The sequence below is a fragment of the Vulpes lagopus genome, chromosome 11 (assembly GCF_018345385.1).
Source record: "Vulpes lagopus strain Blue_001 chromosome 11, ASM1834538v1, whole genome shotgun sequence".
Classification (NCBI taxonomy): Eukaryota; Metazoa; Chordata; class Mammalia; order Carnivora; family Canidae; genus Vulpes; species Vulpes lagopus.
The window spans coordinates 61,008,930-61,029,218 of NC_054834.1; the positions used below are offsets into that span (position 1 = coordinate 61,008,930).

At 39.9% G+C, this 20,289-nt stretch overlaps 1 protein-coding gene across 5 annotated transcripts in view; it reads left to right on the forward strand.

The window, feature by feature from the left end:
- Nucleotides 1-20,289, forward strand: part of MPPED2 (metallophosphoesterase domain containing 2) — a 178,494-nt gene that overhangs the window by 50,654 nt on the left and 107,551 nt on the right. The gene's annotated exons all lie outside the window — the stretch shown is intronic.

The window sequence follows — 20,289 nt, forward strand, 5'->3', positions numbered from 1 at the left end:
AATAGTAAGTATTGACATGATTTTCAGGGGCTTTGCATAATTTTCATGTTCATCCTTTTAGCAACATGACTTTAATATTGTTCTATGTTTTTATTTAATAAAGCATTCCTCTAAAAATGAATATTGATATTGATAATTTTTCCTCTGATACCTAGCACTGAAATTTGCATTTCCACTTGTGTATGTCTTTTTGCTTCTATTGACTTATTACTCAGGGTGAAGCACTGCATGAGTTAAATTACTAAGTAAAAGGATATGAAATTCTTTATGGTTTTTGCTGTGTATTGGCATCTTGCTTTCCAAGGGGATTGTAACTGTGTACTTCATTAACAATGAATGGATCTACCAATGTAAGCATGATCTCGGCTGTATTGGATATTGAAGCTTTATATTTTGTGCTGTTTTAATAGTTATTCAGTCATCTCGTGTTAAACAGCGGGATACCTTAAATAACATTCAGCGTAATCTCATTTTTATAGATAACTCAGAGATAGAGAAGTTAAGTGACTCTCTCAGAGTCTCCTTGTGGCAGACCTGGGCCTATAATCCAGATCTTTTCACTTCTCTTTTGCCTTTGTAAAATTGGGTTTCAAGTACTATTGTCTCTTAATTTTAGCAACTTTTATTTATGAACTGTTAGCGGGCAAAATTACTTGAGCTTGAATCTTGACAGTTGTAAATTGTTCTGTGAAACTGAATCTCAATGCAGAAATGATCTTGCTGCCTTGACAATGTTGATTTGTAAAGAAAGGGAATAGCACTGTGGGAAGTGTTTATAGAAGTACAAGACAGGATAGATCCTGGTTATAATCTTGTTTAGCCACTGACCTTGGGCAACTGAGTTAACCTCTCTTTTCCCCTTGGTTTCCCTCTGCAGAACTAAGGATTAATACTACCTGTCTTTCTGGATTGTTGTGCAGATTAATCAGTAAATGATTGCTGCTAGTAAGTTTTTGTGGGCCATTAATAACTGAATGGGGAATGTGGTGAATGGACCATCAACAGATATTTAAAGGGTAAAAACAAGAAGAGGTCAGAGGAGTTATTTAGTAGATTAGAAGTAAACACTGGGAGATTTTATAAGGGAAAGTACTCTGTAAATGGAAATGTGCCGTAACTAAGGAAATAAAATGATAAGGAAATAAAATGCTAAGGTCCAGTTGCACGGTCAGTTCCTTTTCTTCTCATTTCCCCTCTGATCTTGTGTGGCAGAAGTCAGAGGCCTCAGAAGGGGGTGTAGAACATGAGGCCAAAGGGAGCCCCTGGGATATGGATGAAGTTGGGATCCCATAGGGAAGGACCAGAATAGCTCAGTTACCCTGGCAACCTTATGGTGCTCTGAGAGTGAGAGATAATGTGAGATTACACTCTACCACTTGGCTTAACAGAAGCCTCTCACCTGAAGAAAGTGCTTTAGCAACAGTTGCCAGATGACCTAGTAGAATAGAGTCAGGGGTCAAATCGGTCTAGGGCTTTTGTCGTAATAGGGCATCCAGCTCTCACTGGCATGGGTCCTTACAGATTTTGGAAGGTACTTCAAGTTCAGTGAGTTGATTTCTATCTTTCTTTTCTAGATTGTCATGATTATTGGGAACAATCTGACCATCCCCCCAGCTCCTTTTTCTCCCAACAGGTTAATCTGTTTCTACTACAGGCCAGGCATTCCTTCTGTCCCCAAGTCATTCCCCTAAAGATGCAAATGTTATCCCATTTTCCAGATGGGGAACCTGAAGCTCAGTTGGGGTAACTTACCCAAAATCATGTAACAAATAAGCTCAGAGAGGTTATCAGAGAACAGAGAAATCCACTCAGGTTCGCTTGACTAGTCAACCTGAAGTTGTCCAACCTCAAAGTATGAGCGCTTTTCTGTTACCACTCTGAGCTATTATGAATGGCCTCGAGCAGCTGGGAAGCTTGCAGTTTAGGCCTGAACTAAAACACAGTAGCTTCCAGCAGTTTCATGTGGAAGTTGAGTAGCTGTTGGACCACGTGCTGTTATTTGAAAGATATATTTAAGTCCCTGCCTGTCTTGAGTCTCACCCTGACCTACCAGCTGCAGGGCCTGGGAATCCCATCATGACTTCCCTGTTAGTCCAGAAATGATGGGTCCTGGTTAATTCATACATAGGCCATCTGGCAGGTGTAACACAGAAAGTTATTAATACAAAGTGATTTATGAGATAAGCTAGCACAGCATAGGGTCATAAGAAGATAGAGCTCAAACTAGGTGGTACGGTCAGACTTGGAAAGGTAGTATATCGTGTAAAGATTATAAACAGCTGGAAGGAGTCAGTTTTGAATTCCCTACCTTTGATAAGTTGCTTAAACTCTTGAGCGTTTGTTTTCTCTTTTGTAAAATGGGTGTCATAATAATAACATACCCTATGGTAGTTGTGCATATGTACTCTGTGGTAAAGCTTGGACCATTCTTAGCATAGCCCTGGCCTGTGGACAACTTTCAACAACTAGCATAGAGGAAGACAACAGAGCCAGAGACAAAAAAAAAAAATCCAAAAAACAGACACTAGAAGGGGCTGGCACCATGGAGTTAAAGAGAGATTTAGACTCTAAGAGGGGGCCCCAAAGGGTATTACGAGTAGAAGCTGAAAACAAGCCTCCCTTATTGGACAGAATGCTAGGACATTAGAGGCCTCCACTTCTCTCCTCATATGAGAGAAGGGGAAACTGAGATTAGAAGTTAAATGAATTGTCCAGGGTCACTCAGATAATAAATGGCAACATGGAGACTAGAACTTGAATGACAAGGGGGGTTGAATGAACATTCATTATCCGTGGGTGGTAGGTACACCAGTTCCCCGCTCCCCCAATTACATGTATCGTTCATGTAGTCCTCACAATAACTGATGAAGTAGTTCCTGTTATTTATAAGTAAGCTGTTAGTTTCTTTAATACGTACGAGGAAACCGAGCCTTGGTGAAGTTCCTTTATCTATGATCATAACAACTAGAAAATAACCTCAGGATTTGAACCTGGGTCCATCGGACTCCATTTCCTGAGTGTGTCCTCCTGTCTTTCTCTATTTGCAATGGGGGCTTAGGATCCCTGCTGGAGGGACTGTATCCTGGGTAAAATGGTGGTTCTTTGAATAACTGCCTCCTTTGACACACACACTCACACATACGGATGCTGACGGGTCTAAGGTGGTTTACGTCATGTTATAACAGTCTTATGGCACAGCCTCTTGAATAGGAGTTGGGACGTTGTGAGGTGGGGAAGCATTCTTACCATTTGGTGTGGCTGATTCCAATGGCAGTGAATGACAAGGAGGTAAATATCCATAGAGAATTCTGAAGATGAAGCCAGCACATAGGCTCCAAGGGATGTCTAAATTATGTTGTGGCATTAGCATTCCAATGCACTCATCTCAGTCCTTGAAATGAATAGCCACTGACTGGAGCCTGAAAATCTTTTCTTTTGTGGGCCAGTCTCCCCCACTTGCGAACCCTTGAATTAAAAAAAAAAAAACCAGTATAGTCTGACAGCTGCTGCTGTTGCCCCACTGGCCCCTTTCCTCTGAAATCTCTGCTGTGGGTCGGAGGATGCAACTTTGAATTTCTATCTCTGCCATCCTGAGGGAGCCACCAGAATCCTGCTTCTTACTTCTCCCAAGTCTGGCTGACCAGACACCCAAATCCTTGATCTCACAAACCACCTACCTGCCCTTCTTCCTACCCAGCTGCTGCCCATGGGTCTTGAAGGGAATCAGCCCAGGGTCAGAGAGACATGTGGCTTCTTATTGCCAGGTACTGCAGGGCTGTGGGAAAGAGGGACAGATAAATCTTTCCCAAAGAAATTATTTTTACAGTGATATTTAGATCCTTTTGTCCCATTAATACATTAGATCAGATATGCTACAGGTATGTCACAGATGAATAGGCTTTGTTGAGCTGACCTGGGATCCCGGCCACTCAACCATTACAGCATTTTCTTTTTTATCTTGGCACAAATGCATCCTAATCACAGCCGTGGCTTAAAAATAAACTTGCCAACTATAAAATGCTTGCTAGTTACCATGTGAGTATTTTTATTGGTAGTAAATTTTGAACCACTGATAGGCCCAAAGGTACATTTTGTGAGGCATTGGGCCACGTGTGGTCTTCCTTCACTTTGCCCCTGCGTTCTTGCAATCTCTGCCTCTTTGGTATTCTTTACTGTTCTTCACTCTCCACTCGATTTCATCCCTGCTGTCCTCTCACCTTCAGAATGGTTTTGGTAGACTTCTTCTTGATGTGGCATGTGCATATTGCGCGTTCATGGTGGTTCTGTAATTGTTTGCTGTCTCTTCCCTACCAGACAACGGTGTTGTGCCTAACGAGCACTGTTTGTACACCCAGTTCTGAGTATAGGGCCTGAAACATAGTGCATAAAAATGGTTGTGGAATCATGGAGTGAACAAATGAACATAAAGGTACAAGACTTTTTTCTGCCCGTACTTTGGCTCAAACTTTAAAATTATGTAGTTCCGTATGTAAAATGTCTTTCTTTTTCCCTTCCTTTTGTTTCTTTTTCTCCTCAAAGTATTTATAACACCCAGTTGGCTATTGTTAATGATTTCTACATAACGCGCAGAAATATTTAAAAAGGGTTTGTTGTTGTTGTGTTTCCTATCATAATTAGACAGGGTTCTGGGGTGGCCTGTTGTTTCAGCCTCGAGTTTACATGTGACAGTCTAACTGGTCAGAATCCCTTTTAGCACAGCACTAATGCCATGAACTTTCCGTTAGGACTTTTCTTTGGTCTTGGTTGTTATATAATAGCTTTGCGCTTCAGTTTCTCTAGGCCTGAAAGTTTCTCTAGGCCTGAAAATGTTCCCAAGGAAAATCTCAAGAAGAAGGTTATTCATATTTGTAGGAGCATTGTATTAGGCATGGTTATAACAGAGTGTGACTGTAACGAACATCACAGATCATAGACATAGAAATCGATTTGGCTTCTTTCAGGATAATCAGATTGGGAGACTGTGTCCCTTTTCCAGTGATCTTGCTGTTGGCCCAGAGTTTTGGAGCTGGGTTTTAGGAAAAGCTTTCACAGTCTGGGCTATTTATTTTATTCTTATAGTACATGTAATACATGTCCATGCCTGATAACTTAGGAAGTAGAGACAAGTGAAAGAAGAAAATAGAACTACCTATGGCCAGAGACAACCACGGTTAACATTTTAGTGTCTTTATAGAAAGTTTTCTATTGATACTTGCACACAAACACACACACACACACACCTTTTGCCAAAATAGAGATTTATAGTAGTACTGTTTTATTGTGTGTTTTTCATCTTAATATATCACAATTCTCCACATCAATAAATATGGTTAAAGTGCTTTTTCCCAAAAAAAGAATTATTTTTAATATAGATGAGATACACATATATTATAAAAAATCAAGTATTTGATGTGTGCAAAGTAGAAAATATACATCCCTCTACAATCCTATCTTTGGAGTAATTCTATTTTGTTAGGAATGTGAGAGAAATTTTTGACTTTCTGTTTCTCTTTTGAATCTTCTCAGTGGCGGCAAACATTCACCCTTTAAAGGCTTTTTGTCTAATGACTATTTTAAAAAATTATTACAACTATGTGTACTATCCTATAACTTTAAAAAATTTAACACATCATGCTCTGCGTTAGCGTAGCAATCTGCTGTGGGTGCACTCTGGTTTATTTCGCCAGATCTCTATTACTGGACACCTGAGATGTCCTGATTCTTATATTATCTGCACTGGTGTGATGAACATCCTTCCTGCTCTCTCTTTGCAAACATCCTTAAGTTATATTTGTAGGATATCTCCCTAGCACGAGAATTGTCGGTCTAAATGATACATAGCTTAAAACATGATTTTATTATATATTGTCAAATTTCCCTCTATTAAGATTATAATTTCCCCCAATATTCTCAGTAGTATTTGGAAATTTGTGTCACTTGTTTTTGAATGTCTTCAGTGGCAGAAAAATCTTCTAAGGGCTTTTTAAAAATGAATACAGACTCTTTTTCTACTGGTGAAAGCTTACATACTCATTGTGGAAAAAATGTAAATCATGGTACAGAAAAATAAAAGATCACCAGTGTATCTTACAGTTCACAGATAACTTCTCTTAACAGCTGGCATGCATCCTGTTATGTGGTGTATGAATACATGTGTGTGTGTTAATGTATAAAAAGACAGTAGAGTATTAAGTTAAGAGTGTGAGTACTGGACTTTGCTTGTGTTTAAATCCTTTTATTTATTTATTTATTTATTTATTTTTCTGTTTTTAAATCCTGATCTCAATATTGTTAATTCTGTGATCTTCAATTTATTCACCTGTTAAAGGAGAATTATTAATGCTTAGTGTATCTAACCTACAAGGATGGCTGTGAGGTTAGATAATATAACGGATACCCAGTGTGTGCAGGTAGTGAACACTCAGTAAATGTTAATTGCTCTATTCCACTACTCAGTGTGCCATTGACTTCCCCTCTCCTGTTGGTGTGTTTCTTTGACTCGCTGGGACAGCAGAACTTCAGGGAAAGTGGCCTTACAGTCTCTTGTGCCACAGTGACCTGCTGGCCTCTGTCTCCTTCACATACACCCCAGACCCAACACACAGAGACAGCTCCTTTAGATTCTAATTACCTCTGAACTACTCTCCTTTTCCTATCCGTCTCTTCAGTCTCCTGTCATCTCCCTCCTGTTCCCATCTTGAACCTGGGACGGTCAGTGTTGACTCTCCTTTCTAGTGTCACCACCTGTCGTCCTTCTGGGAACCACTCCTGTGCACTAGCTCCTGTTCTACAGACTCTAGCACACCAGCCTGTAGCTGGGTTATCAATGGCAGATTCCAATTTACTTTTTCAACTCTTAAACACGTAATGGTTTCTAGGCATGGTTGTCACATTTAAGGCTTCTGATTTTTTTTTTAAACAATACAAAATTGTTAGGCATTGGAGCTTGTGACATGGGCAAGTTGAGATATGCCATTTTGAATAAAAAATAATGATACTACATAACGGCCATAAAATAAGTCATGGGAATGTAATGTACAACATGCTGTGACTATAGTTAAGAATACTGTATGCTTTAATGTAGTTACATAATACAGTGGAAAAAAGCAGAATGTAGTATAGTGCAATCCTATATACTTTAGGATACTTATATACAAGTATTACATATTTGAAAGTTGCTAAGAGAGTAGACGTTAGAAGTTCTCATCACAAGAAAAAAAATTTGCACCTATGTGTGGTGACAGATGTTAGCCAGATATATTGATCATTTTGCAATATATACAAATATCAAATCATTATGGTATATACCTGAAACTAAAATAATGTTATATATCAATTATACTTTTAGTAAGAAAAATAAAACCAAACAGTGGTGTGACACAGTGCTCTCTAGTGAAATGCCTTAGCAGTTCCTAGTGAAAAGTTTCAGAAATGATTTGAGTTGAACAGCGAAGCCTCATTGGAATGTTTATAGAGATAGAACTTTATTACCACCTAATAATCATATCTAATACAGAGGTTTTGTAGGAGGCTTTCAGAAGGACAAGCGAGATGACAGGAGAATGTGCCAGAGAGTTCCTTATGGCCTGGAATTCCCTAATTCTTACTGTTAGAGTTCCGTATCAAAGGAGTTTCTTAAAAAAAAAAAAAAAAAAAAAAGTTTCTTAATCATTAGCTTGCTCACAAAAACCATGCTGTGCTTTTTAGCTTTTGATTCATAATTTGGTTTTTCCAGTTATCATTCTAAACTTGTATAATGGCTTCTGTTTTTATTTTAAGCATTTTACTTAGGGTTTTGCTTTTTTCTTTCTTAATATGAGATCGTAGAGTTTCAAAAAGTGCCTATGAAGTGCCTACATATTCTATCGTGTGGATACACACATTCCGTTTCCTTATCTGTACTATTGTATTTGCTTCACCCAAATAGCAGTTGATTCATACTCAGTATCTGCTTGTCCTTTTTTGCATGGAAGGATCTTTTTTCCCTAAAGTGAATTACATCGTGGTCTAATTTATATATAAAACATCTTTCCAATAAGGACAAAATTAATTTTAAAGCACAGTTCAATTTTGACATAGAATTAAGTAAGATTCTTGGGGGAAAAAATGAACCCAAACACAGAACAACTGAATATGCTCAAATAAGTAAGATTGGATTTTGTTCCATTAGGAAGGATCGTTAGTGACCTGAGGACATGATGACTAGGTCATTTATGATCCGTGTGAACCTAATCCTCTTTGTTATAGCCAGCCATTTTCTTAAATTACATTAATTATAATGCTTCTAATTTATGTGACATCCTTCCTCCAAAGGACTCAAAGTACCTTTGAGTATATTAGATCATTAATGCTTATAATAGTTCAGGGAAGTTGATATGGGCAGACAGTATTGCTGATGTCTTGCTGATGGATGGATGGAGATCCAGAAATGTGGAAGGACAGGCGGGGGTCATATTGTGAGTCAACATAAGAACTGGACGTTGACTCCACACTTCTTCCAGCTTTTAGTTCTAAAGCTTCCTTTTTTCTCCTTTTCTGAAGTATTCCCCATCTCTTAAAAAGAAACAGACATGACAGGACACATATAACCATTACTTTATCAGTTAAACAGAAAAATCCAGGTAAACACTCTCTGAAACGGGGGATATCTTTTTGTATTTTACCGTATGACAGTTTTATCACTATTTAAAACAAAGAAATGAAATTTAAAGAGGAGTTTTTCTGGAAACCAAAAAGTCTTTAATTTTCCAAGCCTTCTGATGCAAGAGGGAAAACTGAAGCCCCCAAATGGTGTACAGTTGACTCTTGAACAACATGGGTTTCGACTGCACGGGCCCACTTACATGGAGATGTTTTACAGTACTGCACGGTAGTTTCTCTTCTTATGACTTTCTCGACAGCATTTTTTTTCTAGCTTGCTTTATTGTAAGAATACAATATATAGTATAAATGGGTGTTAATCACCTGTTTATGTTATCAGTAAGGCTTCCAGTCAGCAGTAGGCTGTTAGTCATTAAGTTTTCAGAGAGTTGAAGTTATATGCAGATTTTCCACTGTGTGGAGGGTTGGGGCCCCCAACTCCCTCATTATTCAAGGGTCAACTGGTGTTGTTAAATCTTGGAGCAGGATCCTGGTCTCCCAGAACATGAAGGGACTTCATCCTCAAAAGATTATTTGCATATATTTTAACTGGCTTTTAGGGACAGGTCCTGCTTTGTGACAGACACTGAGAATGCAGAAGGGAAGGAGAGGGCAAATCATTGCATCCAGCATCCAGCCTCAGATGGTCAGTGAGATTTTCCCCCTTTTTTATAGGCAGCTGGAACTCAGAGAGTTTCAATATCTTATCTGGTTTTGCACAGATTTACTAGTTGACGGCACAGGAATAGGGGCCTTGTTTTCTGTCTGGTGTGATGCCCCTTGTCCTCCTGTGTTAACACTGTGTATCAAAATCTAGGAGATTATTCTTTTTTTTTTTTTTTTTGGAGATTATTCTTATTCTTTGAGATTTTGTTTATGGAATGGAGTACTGATTTTATCCTAATCTCTTTCTCTCCAGATCTTTGTATCTAACTGGTGGCTAGGTATTTTACCATGGATTGTAGAAGGTACACAAGATCTCTCACATGAGTGTGTCTCAGATTGAATTAAATATCTCCTCCAAATACTGCTCATTCTCCTGAATTCCCCTTCCAATTTGCATTGCCATTAATTCAGGCACCTGCAGTGTCTTTCAGACCTCCACAGCGCTTAAAGACACTGCCAGGGCCCAGCCTGCCATTCTTCTTTCTTGGAATCATATATGAATAATGACATTTACTGAGCACTCGCCATTGCCAGACCCTTTACAAGAATGAATTCATTTAATCTTCACAGTACTCAAGTTGGTTGATGCTGTTAATGACCATTTTTACGGATGCAGAGATGGAGGCACAGAGCCCTTTTTCCACCAGACTGATATTTTGTGGAATGTATTGGAGGAACCATTAACTGATGGGATAAAGTCCATCATGACATTCAAGGCTCCTCATGAACTCGTCAAATTTATCCCTCCAGCCTCGCCATACTTCTTTCCATCTTCTCCTTAGCTCTTTGGCCTTCCATCTTCTCATTTTCTCCCTGTTGCCTGTCCTCTGACCACAGCCGCATTCAGGTCCACAGTGTTCCCACCTTGAACCTTTGTACTTAACAGTACCTTTGGTCTCTGGGTCTCTGTTCAAATGCCACCTCCTTGGGAAGTTCTTCCTACGAATGTGTCTTATTTATTGTTCTTCCTCCAATGAAGGCAAGCTCCGTGAAGGTCTGCAGTTGTCTTGTTTACCACTATATTCTCTATACCTACAGTTACTGACATGTAGGAGCTTCTCAGAACATGTGCATTAGTGAACAGATCGATGAATGAAAGCAAGCTTGTGAGAGCAGCGCACATGTCTCTCTTGCTCCCTGTCATTAATGGGGTTGCAAGCACAGTGCTGGGTGCACTGTAAGCACTCATATCAATTTTTGTTTAATAACTGAATATTTGTTCCTGTTGATCCCACTGCCTGCCAGTCCTGTTCCTTTCTTCTGTGAGCTCTTGTTCATTCCTTAAGGCCCAATTCAAAGGTTACTTCTGTTCTGAAACGGCCCTGCCTTCCCAGTTGGTGGTTATCCCTTCCTCCCTTCCACAGTGTTCAGCACACATTATTTTTAGGGCTTCCAGTCTCTTTTGAATACAAGTCTCCTCAGAGCACTCTCCAGTGGCATCTTTAGCAAATAGGGCCTCCTAAAGTTTGATTTTCTTCGTTTCCTAGCTGTACTTCCCTGAACAAAATGCGTTGCTTCCCTGACCTTCAGCGACCCCTTCTCTGCAACAAAGGGAAATAGGTACACCCTCTGAAGATAGGAAGTGCCATGTAAATGTTAGAGTTGATCGTTTCATTAACATCACAATGCTCATTGTCTTACTGTGCAGCCTCTGAATACGTTTCCAGAGCCCTCCCCAGGTTTCTGGATAAGGACATTCATCCTTACACCGGAGTGGTCCTTGGTAGGGCTTTGAATTTGCCCATACCCCATGGATCACCTCTATTGTAGCTCTCCTACCTCCTCCCCGCCTGCCTGCATATTGTTTCCTGGAATCTTTTTTCCAACTGTCCCCTGGGTTTTCAGATGTCATTTTCTTGGCCCTCCAAATAGCATGGAGAAGTCAGTTGTGCTTCCAGTCTGTCGCTGCCCGCACTAATTCTTGACGTTTCCCTAGCCCCTCCTCCCCCTTTTGACTGATAAATTTTCATTATTGGTTTTGCGTGAAAGTCTTCAGGGTTCCACCCTGCCTGACCCCTGTGGTCACTTAGTGATTACACGCGCCAGCTGAGGTAATTTATTCACTTTGTTTTGGTGTGAACATGTCCCATGGGTCTTGTAACTGCTGTAATCACTTGACCCTTAGTGACTGTTAAGTGCTTTAAACACAGTTATTTTAAATTTATAATTGTTTTCATTAAAAATCCCTTATAGTAACTTAACTGACCTTGCTGTCAACACAGCATTATGTGCAGAGGAAAGAAATGAAAATATTATGATGCAAATAATGTAGTACTCATCAGAGATACGCAGCAAATCATTAGCTCACCCTACACATGTTCACTTGGAGCTGTGCAAGGAAGATGAAAGAGAAGACGACGTAATTCTAGGATGGCCCACGTAATTCAGTACAGCCATTCCTGCACGCGGGGCAGGCCACCTGCCTCGGGAGCGGGAAGTGGTGTGGAGCCCAAGGTGAAGTACCAGAAGGATCATTCAAGTGTAGACACTACTTCTCACACCAGTTGATGAATCATTTGTCAATTAACATTTTTGTACTTCTTATATTGAATCTACTTTCAAGAGTTAGAAAAGTTGCAAGATACAATGAACTAAAAAAACTACGTTTTGTTTGATGGAAGGCCACTAGACTGTTGGGCAGAAATGTGCTGAGTAATGAGATCAAAAGATCCTCGATAACCTGGCATTAAAAACTTGCACCCTCAGAATCTCCATGTTTCTGGCCTGGCTGAGTTAGTCCTTGTGGAAACTTGAAGGCACATTCCAGAGGCATGGGTTGAAGGAGTCTTTCAAAGACAGTTGGTTAGTAGGCATTCATATTTTAGCCTAAGATGGGGGTTCATCTTGAAACTCAGATCTCTACACTTGGTTTTGTTCTTGTTTATTCTTGTGATTTTATTAGGGAAGAAAATAGGGGTAGTTTTGCACTTTTACTTAAAAATGTTTCCATTTTTCCAGTGTTATTCCTGATTAGGGCTGCTGTTCGTCCATAGGATGCTTTTGTACTAAGTGTATAGAGGTGACCCTGAACCTAATGAGTACATGTTGTTGAATAGCACATAGCTCCCACTCACCTCTTTGGCTGCTGCTTTTCTGCAGTCAACAACTTTTGCAAGCATATAAAGCAACGTTCAAGTAGTCTTTTATTTTGTCTCCCGAATGAACATTCTTTTTCTTTGCTTTTTTTAAATTACATATCTTTGATTGAAGCTTTTATGCTAGGATTTACTTTTGTTTGTCACCTTGTAATCTTTTGATATTGTGATATATGCCATTTTTATGTACATATTTTGAAAGGGATATATAGAGTATTTGACTTTAGTACATGCAGTAGTCTATAAAACACACATAATTGTCAAAACATATATATAAAGTTCTTAATCAAAGTGTCTCTTTCTAATTTTGAAAATTAGGGGAGATTTTTACAATGTCCCGGGAGAGAATTACATTGGGAAAAAATAACTTATTTTTTATTATACTGTCTGTATTTCCTAGCTCTCTTCACATCTGGAGTTTGTTTTAAAACCCTATTTGGTATATCCAAAATGAATAATTAAGCAGCTAACTATAACATGCATTATTGATCTACCAGATTTAGATGTTATTACAGCAAGTTTTGTGTGCATTATGAAACCGACATAAATTTTTCCCCCACTCGTTTCTTTTTTTTTTTTACCCCCACTCGGTTCTTAAATTCTATTGAAATTTCACGAACAGGAAGGAAACAGCATATTCTTTTTTCTTCTTTCAGGGTAAAGATATACAACTAAACTGTATTGTCTGTCTTTTCCCTGCCAGTTATATGAAATCTCATTTATCCTCTACGTTGAATTGTCCTCCTTTGTATGAAAATAAGATTGGGGATAAACTTTCTCTCTTGAGGAGACTAAACTGCCCTGTGAGGACCTCTGACTATAAACCGGACAACCTCTGAGCTTTGCTTTCTCTGTAAAATGTGGAGAATGAGGTTGTCTAGCTCTTAACTTACTGACTCTACGTAATTTCATGTTACAAAGCTGATTGTGATTCAGTGCCCGCAATGGATCAAAGCCCAGTGCATTTATCACCTGACTTTGGAGCTGCTCATCGAACAAGCATGTAGGGAAGTAGTCTCCGTGATGGTCGTGGCGGCAGTGGCAGTGGCGCTAGCAAAGGATGAGGACTGCATGTATTAAGTACTATGGAGGAAGCCATCCTTTACGAGCTTCTTGACTTGGGAAAGCAAACTGGTATTTTCATTTTTTCCATTGCATAGTTTCACATTGTTCACTTTATGAACCCTTTCTTCACGGGAAGCAAGAATGGAGAAGGCAATGGAACCACAAAGCCTAAAAATGACTAGTATATGAATTGACAGCTGCGTCTCTACCCTTGTATATTTAGCACTGTGGAAGGGAGGAAACTTGCCATTCTCCTATAAAAATAGGTAGAAACCAAAAATACTATGTTTGTCTAAATGTTTGTAGTGCCAAGACAGCCTTTCCTTTTGGGTGTTTTGTTCTCTGAGAAGGCGACGTGAGGGTGAGGGGTGACGAAAGACCTAATTTCTGCCTTCACGTCTGTGCATCTGGGCAGCCTGACTCCGGTGAGAGCCCTCCTACCCGGCGTGCCAGGGACTGGAATGTGCACAGTAGGTCAGAAAGTCAGCTAAAGCAGGAAACCGTATCAAGGATAATCCTAGAGTCAGATATTTTTATTTTAACGTGAAGCACATGACGGGGCTGGTCTTCTGAGGTGGCGCAGAAGGCCCTCGTGAGGATGTGAGCACAGCAGCCGGAGATCAGCGCTGCCTTTTTGTGGGCAGATCACACGTATAACTTCTGTCCTCACCTAACATTCATCATCTTCATCATGTTTTCTGTTTTAGTTTATTTATTGGTGAGGAAGAATGCAAAGATCCTTGCAAAACAGTCTGAGGCCAGAATACTTCTAGATTTTTATGACTCTTTTCCCCATACTTACTTTTTTTTTTTAAAGATTTATTTATTTATTTATTCATGAGAGAGAGAGAGAGAGAAAGAGAGAGGAAGAGACATAGGCAGAGGGAGAAGCAGGCTCCATGCCAGGAGCCCGACGTGGGACTCGATCCCGGGACTCCAGGATCATGCCCTGGGCCAAAGGCAGGCGCCAAACTGCTGAGCCACCCAGGGATCTCCAGCCCCCTTATTTTCTATAGTGCTGTCCTTTACTCCTTGGACAACAACAAATTTATACGGTCTTCTCACATTCCTATTTCATCATTTTAAGTAATACATAATTGTATTAGGTGATTATGCTAAAGAAGTACAGCTGGCATAATCTAGTTGGATGAACATGCAGGTGGCTCTGGGATGCTGCACATGGGAGCAGAAGTCCATAGGTGTCACCAGGGATAACTGTGACTGGCATTGGTCACTGCACTGTGGGCAGCAGCCAGCATGTGTCTCAATGGGAACTGGTTAGTGTCAGTTAAAAGAATGTCTGGGATTTCTAGAAAGATCTGAAGCAGAAACTACTAGTAGTTTCTGGTGGTAGTTCTATAGCTCACAATTCTCCATATACTCTTCTAGTACTTCTAGATCTAAGTTTTCATTCTTACCTATGGCCTCTGCCTACCTTGCAAATATTTAAAAAAAAAAAAAAAGTCATAGTGACACCTGGGGGGCTCAGTGGTTGCACATCTGCCTTTGGCTCAGGTCGTGATCCCGGGGTCCAGGATGGAATCCCACATGGAGCTCCCCTTCTGCCTATGTCTCTGCCTCCCTCCCTGCATCTCTCATGAGTTATATAAATAAAAATCTTTAAACAAAATAAAATTAAATGAAAAGTCATAGATTGAACTCAAGTGTTAGGGAACATGAAATTTCCACAGCTCTGTGTTTATGGGTGTGCGTTTCATTTTTGTTTTAGTAAGCCAAAATGCTTCACAGAATAAGATTCCAAAGTCTAAGGTATTGGGAACATAAGGGAAGATCTTAAGTTTTAAGAAGGGTTCATGTCTCCTAGGAATATTTTATACATAGTTTTAGTAAGGTATATTTGGGAATTTCCTTTCCCTGGATGGGAAGAAGAAGGATCCAGAAATTTGGGCAGGCAGTTCTTGCTGTCCTCTCTTAATTCTCTTCATTGGGGTTAGAAGGGTTGAATTTTTGGAACAAGCTCTTTCCCTATTCGTACCCCGCACCGTCACCTAGAGAGAGAAAAACTCAGCAAGTGGCCAAGAACACAGCCCAGACAGACAGGCTCATGCTTCCGTGGGGTTGCTCCCACTTCTGGACTTACATAGTTCAGAGTTTCCGTGGTCTGCCTTCTTCATCAAATATGCAGCCTGGACAGTGTTCCGCACATCCTTTTATAAAATTTAACAGAGCTCCTCAACATTATTGGTTTTAAAAATCTCTTTCATTGTATATGTTTGAATTTATCCTTTTTTTAAAAAAAATGAGTGCTTGTGGGTATTAGGAAAATATGTCCAGTGTTTGTAATACTGTTTGGGTGTACCCTGGTGTGAAATATAGATGCGCACCGAATAACAATAGCTATAAAAATGAAACCTTGCACAAGCCGTGCCCTGCCTTCCCAGTCAGCAGGAACAATGCTTTTGGGGTTGAAAGGAAGCTTTATCACTGGGGAGGTGTGCGTGGGGGGCTCTCAGCTCAAGAAGTGGGGAGGGGGAAGCTGCAAATTTTAGTATAATGCATAATGTTGAAAGAAATTTTATCCCATCATAAAGATTAGCAGGCTGTGTAATTCAATTTAAAATTGGTCGGCGTGTCCTGACTATTATAAAGCCTTTCTTTTTTTTTGTTTTATCACCATTCCATTATTTTAGGTCATACACCAATATAGGATGGAGCATACAGCCAAACCATACAAAGTCTCTTTCTGTGGTTCCACCCATTGGAGAAATTGTTGGTGAATGTAAGAGATTATCTTAAAATGAGTTAAGAAAATGCTTGCTCAATTGAATGCCTCCTTGTTTTCTTTCTTGCCTTTTTTTAAAAAAACATAAAATGAATTTCTCTGGGCAAGCAACCATTGAGAGTGAAATCTTTTAAAAGCGTTTGCTGGACACAGGGCTTGGTTCTCAAAACTCCAGCGTTAGCACTTATCTGCAGTATCATGGGTATTACTGTGCCATTGAAAACCAAGATGCAGTAGCTTATGTTAATGCAAGACTGACAGACCCACATCTGATGGCAATTACCCATACTGGGGGGTTAATAAATGTTCTTAGAATGACTGTCTTTATTTTCTTTATTACAAGAAAAATGGGCAGCTTTCTAAGCTGTGCCTCCTGCTTCTTGCTCCAGTCTTGGTGACTTGCTAATTAACTGTTTGGTTCCAGTGTTTCATGGACTCTGCTGGGTTTAATATTCCTGTTGGGGAAATGCTAAATCCTTTGGCCAAAGTCGTAGAAAAAAAACTAAATTCAGTAAACATTTATCCAAGTGCTCTTTATGAACAAGAGATGAGGAGCTATAGAAACAAAAATAGTGAGATTTGGATGCGCCAGGAGAGAGTCTGGGAAATGAAGGCATAATACTTTCACTTTTTTTTTTTTTGATCTATTAGTGAGAGGGCTTAGTTTTTATTCATGTTCTTAAAGGAGTTTCAGCCCTGAAGCACTTTGTTAAGAAGGATCTTCCTGCCACATCCAGCCTCAGTGGGAAAGATGTTAAGGATTGATTTGCAATGTCTGTCATGTTGTAGGATGGGAAGGCTCCTGGTCTGGTGTCATTCATCTTTGGTTATATTCATGCTCTCTGACTGCGGTATAGAGAAAATTGCCACAGTGAAGTGTACGCCTGCTTTATTTTAACTCTTTATGGCCAATCCAGACTTTCAGATGTCTTTATTGGAAAGATCCTGAAATGACTGTGACCTTGGCTTGGTGGGACTTTGGTTTCCTTCACATCGTGGGCCATCCCATGTCTGCTGTGCAGGTTCTTGACATATCTGTGGGACAAGTTGGGGTCAGTGTGTGAATCAGCCAGTCAGGAAGACAAAAAGATACCACGCAACGGTTATGTCCTGCAGGATTTAGGAAGCAAATTAACTCTGGTTTATGATTCTGACCTATACAGAATTAAGGTTATCTAACCCTTCTGAGGGGAGTTAACTTTTGAAGCTTTTTGCCTACTGATTTGAAAAGGAGTTAATAGACCCACTCGGTTTATCTTGGCATGTGCCCCAAATCTGGAGCTGCTCAGTTTTCCCTAGTTCAAGTTCGTTTCTTCTCCAGCAGACTGCTTATCAGAATATCCTAGGCAGATAGGTAAAAATTGAGATTCTTGAAATCTAGCTTAGACCTCTGGAATCAGATTTTCTACCAGTGGATCTAAATAATTGGAACTTTAATGAGCTCTTCTGTGGCTTTTCCTGCCAGTTCATGACCACTGTTCTTACTTATGACAGTATCAGTTGTCAAGTTCAGGGATATTATTCTACAAGCTCTCATCACCCTTAACAATAGGCCATTCTTTCCCATCGTGACTTCTGTGTATTTCAGTTGGTGCTTCTGTGAAAGGGCATAATCATTCCTACTTCATATGGTTCATGCAAGGATTAAGTAGGTTAATGTATATATAATTTTTAGGACAGTGCCCAACAGGAGGTAAGTGTCCTATGTGTTGATTCTAAAGCCTCATCTTTTGTTTACAGGGACTCTGTGTATCTGTGCAAGAGGCAGCAAATCTCTTGCCAGGCTATATTGTGAGGAGGAGAGGAAGATATACAAATAGCAGTGTTTGGGAGAAACACTATTAATGAAGCATGTGGAAGTATAAACATAGTGAGTTAAATCAGGAGGCTTTTGGCTGCAAGAAAAAAAATAGCTGAAGCAGCAAGGGACTTATTATCTCATATAACAAGAAGGCTGGGAGTAAAGCATTTTTCAGGATCTGGTAATTCAGGGGCCTGATTCTTTCGGCATGTCTTTCTCCTGTTCTCATATGTTATTAGCCTTGCCACAAAGGTTGGAGGGTGACTGTTGAGGTTTCAGGCAGAGCATGAAGGCGTAGAGTGAAATTCAGTGGGAAAGGGGGTCGTTCCTTCTCTGTATAGGTGGTGATTGTTTCCCAGAAGCCCCTTGGCAGACCACCCCTCCTGTCTCATTGACCAGGACTGGGTGACATGCATCTTCTTAAACCAGTCACTGGCAAGGGAGATACAATTACCAATTTAGTCAGGATTGTTCACCTGGGTCCAAGAACAGGCCCACTTTTCTGTGTTTGTCTTACTGAGGCAGGAAGTTGAATAAACATGTTTTAGATTTACAATCACAAGAGTAGGCTTTGAAAAAATATTCTTTAGTTAATTTTCAGCTAATCAGTCATAGTGGATGGCAGTATCTGAGTGTTCTCATGAAAAATTGAGATTTTAAAGGAACCGTGTGTTTGATACACTGTCTTAAACATTGTGTGTGTGTGAGTGCACACGCATGCTCACACATGCACAGGTGTGCATCATGCCTCCTTACATTATGTTACAGACGACTAGTAAAGTCTTTCTCTTTTTTTTAAGAATTTATTTACTCAGAGAGAGAGAGAGAGAGAGGCAGAGGTAGAAGCAGGCTCCATGCAGGGAGCCCGATGTGGGACTCAATCCCGGGACTCCAGGATCACGCCCTGAGCCAAAGACAGATGCTCAATCGCTGAGCCCCCCAGGTGTCCTGTAAAGTCTGTTTCTTAACTGATTATTGATAAAGAGCTGGGCAGACTGAAAATGTTGACTGACACCCCTCGAAGACCCCTTCCTTGATTGACGTATCTTGGTAGAAGTCCTCTGTTGGTCTCTTCCATAGCACCTGCTAATTCCCTTCCTAGCACTTATATAATCTAAGTTATATTAGTAGGTACTTACTTCTTTCTTGTCTGTTGCTCCCAGCTGAGTATAAACTCCATAAGGGCAGAGACCCTTAACTCTGTTTTGTGCATCATTATATTCCTAGCCCATACCAAGCATACTGACTGTCATACCCAGCAATCTAGGGGACTAGTGTGACTGTTGTTAAAAAGACTGCGATCATTCCATGGGCATTTGCAAATCTCATCCTGACTTTTGAGAGGTTTGGAGATTTAATGAGATTTAATGGGATCTAATAGGATTTCTTTTCCTCAAGGCTGCTGGATTAGGAAATTAGGTTGAGACCTGACTTTGCAAGAACTTTGAAATGAGCTTTTAAATGAGCTAAAAGGGAAAGGAAACTACAAAGTGGAGTGAATCTGAGAATGTGGAATTGAAATCACATGACAGAGTTAAAAAGTAGAAACAGTTTAACCCAAAGAACTGAAATCTGGCTAGATCTTCCTCCTAAGGAATCGAATTGACAAGCTTTGGATGAGTTGGAATAGAAGTGGTTGGTGTTCTTGGTTGTGGAAAATTATGTTAGAACCTGCAGGGACACCTGGGGTGCTCAGAGGTTGAGCATCTGCCTTTGGCTTGGGGTGTGATCCTGGAGTCGTGGGATTGAGTCTTGAGATCGAGTCCCACATCGGGCTCCCTGCATGAAACCTGCTTCTCCCTCTGCCTATGTCTCTGCCTCTCATACTCTCTCTGTGTCTCTATGAATAAATAAATGAATAATTTTTTTAAAAAAAGAAGCTCTAAAAATAAATAAAAATAAGTAAAAATAAATTAAAAAAAGAACCTGCAAAAGATCCTTCTTTTCCTGCTAGTGTATCTGATCTCCAGTTTCTGACTAAAACACTTTAAAGGAATTCATTCTTTTAAAAATTTTTTAAAAAAATAGTCGTTTTCAAAAAAAAAAAAAAAGTTTCACCTCCACTTTTGGCATTTGAGAATCAATGATACTGGCCTTACCTCCCACCCTGAGGAGAATAATCCTAGTGTAAAATGCTAGTATTTCAGAGACATGCAGAAATGAATAGCATGGTTGAGATGAACCTGTGTGTTATAAGAAGATAGCAATCTAGAAAATCTTTTGCTCAGAACTCTGAGAAACCACCTTGGTATTTGATCTGAAAAAGGGGTACCATATTG